This window comes from Camelina sativa, chromosome 11, assembly GCF_000633955.1.
Source record: "Camelina sativa cultivar DH55 chromosome 11, Cs, whole genome shotgun sequence".
In the NCBI taxonomy this organism is placed as follows: Eukaryota; Viridiplantae; Streptophyta; class Magnoliopsida; order Brassicales; family Brassicaceae; genus Camelina; species Camelina sativa.
In genome coordinates this window covers 25,830,847-25,838,089 of record NC_025695.1, presented here as the reverse complement: position 1 = coordinate 25,838,089, position 7,243 = coordinate 25,830,847, and the positions used below count along the sequence as shown (strand labels likewise).

The 7,243-nt window shown below is 30.2% G+C and overlaps 1 pseudogene; it reads right to left on the bottom strand.

The window, feature by feature from the left end:
- LOC104724255 lies at nt 3,214-4,412 on the bottom strand (annotated as a pseudogene).

Sequence of the window (7,243 nt, the reverse complement as noted above, 5' to 3'; positions counted from 1 at the left end):
TTTTTTTTTTTTTTCAACCAAACATTAATCAAATTAAAAAATAACTCCAAGATTGGTTGCCCAAACCGGAGGAAAAGAGTTTACAAAGGAAATTTCAGAGGAAAGCAATCTTGAAGAACGGGCTAGACAATCTGCCCTTACATTGAGCTCTCTAGAGATCCTGATCAGGGAGAACGAGGAAAAGCATGGTCTGAGCACAAGAAACTCCTCTAACAGGTTCGAAAAAGATGGCCAATCGTCAGGCGTCTGCACCATCGCCACCAATTCTGCACAGTCTGTCTCAAAGCTTTGACATCCAACTCCAGCCGCCAAGAGTGACTCCATAGCCCAAATCAAGGCTTGTAGCTCTGCATGTAAGGATGTAGGACCGCATCTCTGACTCCGTGCTCCCAAAAGGAGAGTCGCATCATCATCACTACAACACCACCATCCTAGACCCTGCATAGCATCTGACCCTTTCCAAGAACCATCAATCTGACATCGAGGAAACGCTCCCCTATCCTCCACCAGAGGCGTAGTATGCAAATACCTATCCGAATAGGATTTTGCTTCTTCCCATAGTAATTTATCATTATTCGCCTGGTGTAGAATTTCCGTCGGCTCGGCCTGTAACCCCTGAAAAACTTTTTTATTCCTATCTTTCCATAATGTCCAAAGTATCCAAGGAAGACGATTAGCTACATCCGAATCCCCCGACTGAGAGGCTGCCCGCCAAAAAATAAAGTCTAAATTTGCATAAATTGAAGCAAATGGAAAGCCATCGGGGACTAACGAAACTAGGGACAACTCCCAAACATCGAGCGAGCGAGGGCACTCAAAGAGAGCATGATTGATAGTTTCTGGTGCAGCCCCACACCGTTTGCAGAGTGTATCACACCGGATACCCCTATACGCAAGTCGTTCGAGCACTGGGAGGGTGCCCGACGCAATCTGCCAGAAAAAATGTTGGACCTTTGGGGGAACATCCAGCTTCCACACCTGGGCCCTGAGGGCCATACATGTTGGTCCGTATTCGACTTCCGTCATCAGTTCTCTGGCTAATCTATAACCTGATTTAACCGTATACTTCCCTGACTTGGTAAAATGCCATACTAACCGATCCCATCAACCATTTTATCTCAATCCATTTCAACCCAATCCATTAAACTCATAAACCATTTTGATCCATTAACCCATTAAACTCAAACTATCAATCCAATAAGTTTTTGGATTGGTTTGGTTTGGGTTGATCCATAAATTTGGAACCATTTTGACACCCCTAGTCCGTTGTATAGGAAAGTAAGTATTTCATGTCGGTTTTAGATGGTTGGTTCATACCCTCATAAACTAATTAACAAAGGAATTTCATATACTTTTATCCTACTATATTAATTGGGAAGTACAAATATGAAACTAATCTTAAAATGTGTAAAAACTTACATTCAATTGCCATTAGAAAAACTTAATTAAGCTTAATTAATTAATTTAAATAAATATAATTAATTAAAAAAAGAAAAAACACTCACAGATCAAATATTAAAAAATCAAAAAAAAATATTTTATCTCTCTAATAAATTATGGACAAAATTACTAATTTTTTAAAAATATATATATAAACCAATCAGAATTTTAAAAACTAATATTTTATATCCAATTATACATTACAATTATTTTAATAACTAAATTCGAAGATTTTGTTAAGATTTTAACTTATGATTCTCCTATCATTTTTATTTTATCTTATTTATAAATTGTTTGAAATTTTCATATAATACTTATGATTAATAAAATGCATATTTTTTTTTCTGCATATGTTGTGATTTGAATTTTTTAAAACGAAGATATATTACTCAATGTATGAAAAATATGTGTTTTAATTTCCACATTGCCGGGTTGGTAAAACTAAATTTATATAGATGATAAATTAATAATTTTTATTTGCTCACAATTATAATATTAAAACTACTATTTTATATTTCACAAAATAATGATGCAAATACAACAAACAAACAATATAAAACTGTAATAATACGTCAAAAATAAAATACTATAATATTCTAAAATAATTAGTTTTCAAATAAATTAATAGATTTACAGAACAATTAAAAATAAATATTATCTCAAATTAACTTTTTTAAAAAATTAAAACAATAATTTTTATTATTGTATTATAGTTTTTTTTTAAATGTTGACCCGTATTTTAAGCACGGGATATCTCCTAGTTTGTAATTAAGAAAGTCGTACGACGACTCGTTAATAACATAACTTAGTGCTCGTAATTCATCACAGAATACGTTACTTTGTAATTCTGTTTAAGAAAAAACATGTGATAGACAAAACTTTCCTCCCCTCCGGCATTTATGAGTGCCGTAATGAAAACTCAAAAACATGCATTTTTATATATTACTAAAAAATTACAACCAAAGCCAAAGCATTAGATTTGATGAAAGTATTTATCTAATAGTTTTAAGTTTTAACAAAGAAACTGAGAAAAAAAAAATCAAAACCAAAACTAACAGTTAACCTCAAAAACTATGATTTGCACTTATATTAAAGCCCATATTTTTTGTAAAAGCCTTTAGAATTTAGACATATATAATAATTTTATAGAAAAGTTTACTAAAAAATGTCCTAAAATTTTGGATACCCCATTGCTTCGGTTTCTTTTCTTGTAGGCCGGACCTTTTTCTGTAATTTTGTTTAAGTAAAATCGTCATCATAAAACAGAAAGGTGAATTTGTGTGATAACTAAAATAAAAAAAAGTTATGTAGAAAATAATCATATAATAAAGAAAATTAGGTGAATAACCATTCGCCAATAGAAAAATAATTAAAGGACAGTTTGGTAGTGATAGAGTAGTGGTGGCTGGTGGTGATCCGGCGATGGTGGTCTGGCGATGGTGGTAGTCTGGCGGAGGTAGTCCGGCGGCAGAGGTAGTCTAGCGGCGGAGGTCTGGCAGCGGAAGTGGTCTGGCGGTGATAGTGGTAATTAATAAGAGGTAAAGGAGCTAGTATTGAATAAGAGTAAAATTGTATATATTGTAGATTATATAGCGTGTATGATATTTATATGGTTAGAATACTTAGATAGTTAATTATTGTTTTTTTCTGGTTATGTGTGCCGATTTCCCAAAAGAGAATCCTTCTCGTGAATTTCCAAAATGAAATTTAGAATACAATTTTTTCTGTCTTTCTCTTTTTTGGTTTGTCGTCAATAGGAATTTATCTTTTCAAAACATAAAAATATTAATTCATTAATAATTTGATCAAGGCAAACGCAATGACGAACATTATGCCCATAATATGATTAGCGGATAATACAAGATCCTTATTTAGATGAAGGTACATAAAAATGAAATCAATTCAAAAGCAAAATGTTATTATTTTTTGAACTTATTCTGTAGATCAATGACAGTCCTAGCATCCAACTGGAACGCCCTCGCAAGAACTTTCGGGTCTATTGCTGGGTTAGACCCAAACACGGTGTCGGCAATAGTGATGGCACCGGGGTGTTGGCTGCTTAAACTAGCTAATGCAATCGCGGGATATTTCCCAACGTTTGATTGGAAATGAACGAGTCCCTCTGGAAACACAAACACTTCACCCTGGGTGAGTACTTTAGATAAGAGGCGGTTTTCGGGGTTTGACGTGACAAGCCCTACTAGAAGCGTTCCTTGTGCGACATACAAGATCTCCGAGGCGCGTGGATGGGTGTGAGGTGGGTTCTGTCCGTTAACTGCGTAATCAATACGCGCAATTGAGATTCCAAGGGTGTTTAACCCTGGAATCTGGTTAACATTGACGGGTGTCACAGCATACCCAGTTTTTGCATTAGGTGTTCCTGCTGTGTGGAGCCCTCCCGTGAACAAGTCCTCTTCAGTGACGAGCTTTGGGTCCTTACAGAACTTTCCGTTCACAAACACTGAACATTTTATAAGCAAATAAAAAGAGTGTAAGAAAACGTAATGCATTTTCCAAACTATCAATTAAATTTATAAAAAAATAATATACAGTTAAAATGATTAGGGAGTAACCATGTACATACCACCATCTGCTGGGGTGTTGATGGCGACGCAGAAGTCCTGAAGAGAGCCTGGGTCCGAAGCATTGGTTAGTGAAAGTGTTATAGCCAAGATCGATAGAACAGCAAGAAATGAGAGATTCTTCATGGTTATATATTTAGTTGAAAGGTTTTTGTTTAGGTTTTGTGGAGAGATGCATGATGATAAACTTATGAGACATATATAGATCTCAATTTATAGATGAGTATAGGTGTTGCACTAGTCCGTATAATTGATGAACTTGATGTTTGAAATGGTTAGAAATTTATCTTAATTCAATTGTGCTACCTCCACACACTATGGTTATGGTGGTATAATAATAATTTGAAAATTATAAAAGAATATATGAATCATATGCGCTTGAGGTTTAGAATGGCAAGTGTTGTTGGTCAACAAGTAATAAAAATGTCAGACGATATTTTTCCTCAATGTTTAACATTAGTTTGTGATTAATTTCAAAAATATCAAAAGATTGAAATTAATATGTGAATCTATCTATATTTATAAAGTTAGATTTTTTTCTCTTCTCATTCTGCCACCTAAGCATCCAATTAAGTCACATTATCTTTTATTTAAAATAAATAAATAAAAATTAATAATGTAAAATAAAGAAATGTTAAAATAAGAAAAAACAATACTGTAAAACTTTTATTAGTGGTACTAATATCGTTCAGAAGTAAATTTTAAATTCATGGTAGAATAAAACAAAATTTATATAATTTTATTTAAAAGTTTAAAACAGGAAAAATAAAACTGAAAGTGAAATATTAGTTAATAACATGATAAAAAAGGATAACAAATTTGATGTTTCATAAATTGAATCAAATGCTTTTAATCCAAATATGAGTATTGAAAGGTAGTAATTAAAGAGACAATAATTATAATACATAAAAATTATAGTAGTTACTATCTATCAATAATTATTGTATATATCATACATAAAGAGAAAATAACATAATAATTATTATCTTATTGACATAATAATTATAGTAATTACTATCTTTCAATACTTAAAATAGCAAATAATTATAGTGATGTTTATTCTTCCTGCGAATTTTTAAGGTAAGTTTATTTGTTCGTCAAGAAAACATGATCGTTAACAATATATATATATTATATATCTGAAATAAGTTTAGTGTTTATATAGATTTATACTCAAAAATTTGAATGATTATATTTGAGCTCAAAAATTTATAATGATAAATAATGTTTAAAATTAAAATTTCGTATGTGCTCGAATACAAATTCTAGTTAATTCTAAAATTGAAAGCAAAATCAGGAGACATTAAAATAGAGGAGGAAGCACACGTACATTTCGGATTCTGTACTCCCACGACAAAAGCCAACACTTTCCTTTGTAAATATACACACATCGGGCATTGGCCGGAGGGAGATGAATAGCAACACTCCAACAGCACGTGTTTGTTCAAAAAAAAATATATATACATTAACTGTTCAAAGTGTTGAATGATTCTTTGCCCTCAACTTGTCATTTTTTACACTTGATGTCCAATTGACTTGAACAAAAATATAAAAATGTGAATTTGTTAAGGTATTGTTTCAATGTAAAAAAACAAAAAACATAGTTTATTCTTTCTTTTGGAAAAAAACTTAAAAATACCTCATTTAATTAACTAATGTTGATTAATACCTCACTCAACTTTTAAATGTTGTAAGTTTTATACCTATCACTTGTATTGTTATTTTAGTGTTACAGTTTGCCCTTAAAAATAATTTTCTGTTTTAAATACAACAGAAAAAAGCAAAAAAAAAATGTTCATTTTCATAATAAAACACTTGACTTTTATAACGAGAGAGATTTGCACTGACATCTACTTTGTGACATAATTCTTTCAATTTGACATACTTTTTTTCTATTAGTATTTTTCTATCACCATTTACTATCCTACTATATTAATTGGGAAGTACAAATATGAAACTAACCTTAAAATGTGTAAAAAATTACATTCAATTGCCATTAGAAAAAAAATTAAGCTTAATTAACTAATTTAAATAAATATAATTAATTAAAAAAATAAAAAACATTCACAGATTAAATATTAAAAAATCTAAAAATCTAAAAAAATATTTTCTCTCTCTAATAAATTATGGACGGAATTACTAATTATTTTTAAAAAAAATATATAAACCAATCAGAATTTTAAAAACTAAGATTGTATATCCAAGTATACAATACAATTACTTTTAATAACTAAATTCGAAGATTTTGTTAAGATTTCAAATTATGATTCTCCTATCATCTTTATTTTATTTTATTTACAAATTGTTTATAATTTTCATATAATCCTTATAATTAATAAAATGCATATTTTTTTCTGCATATATTGTGATTTAAATTTTTTAAAACAAAGATATATTACTCAATATATGAAAAAGGTGTGTTTTAATTTCCACATTGGCGGGTTGGTAAAACTAAATTTATATAGATGATAAATTAATAATTTTTATTTGCTCACAATTATAACATTAAAATTACTATTTTATATTTCACAAAATAATGATACAAATACAACAAACAAACAATATAAAACTGTAATAATACGTCAAAAATAAAATACTATAATATTCTAAAATAATTAGTATTCAAATAGACTAATAGATTTACATAACAATTAAAAATAAATATTATCTCAAACAAAATATTTTTTTTAAAAAAAAAAACAATAATTTTTATTATTATATTATAAATTTTTAAAAAAATATTGATCCGTGCTTTAAGCACCGGATATATCCTAGTTGTTCATTATTTTGTGACTATATTGCCGATCACATTTTTACAAACAAACTCAAAGGCACTAAACAAAATTATTTGTCGTCTCTTTTTTGTTTAATCTTTTTCTTTCTTTTCAGTTATTTATTTCTTTCTTTCTCTCTACAAAATAAATGTTGTAAGTTCTCTCTTTTTCGTTTTCCCTTTATCTCCATCATCAACAAACATTCTCTTTCCCAGATTTCGCAGCGGACCATATCCAACAAATGACTTCAGCCTGAATTAAGATAGATCTGATTTGGTGCAGCTCCGGCAAAGAAGGCATAAAGATCTACTCATATGAAATCAAACTTCTTCTATCAACATCCACCTACAAATTCACCATTAATAACTTAACAATTAAACAACTTCATCAGATAAGAAGATTTCACTACAAGAAAACAAGCCTTTTGCGAGGACACATTGCGACGGA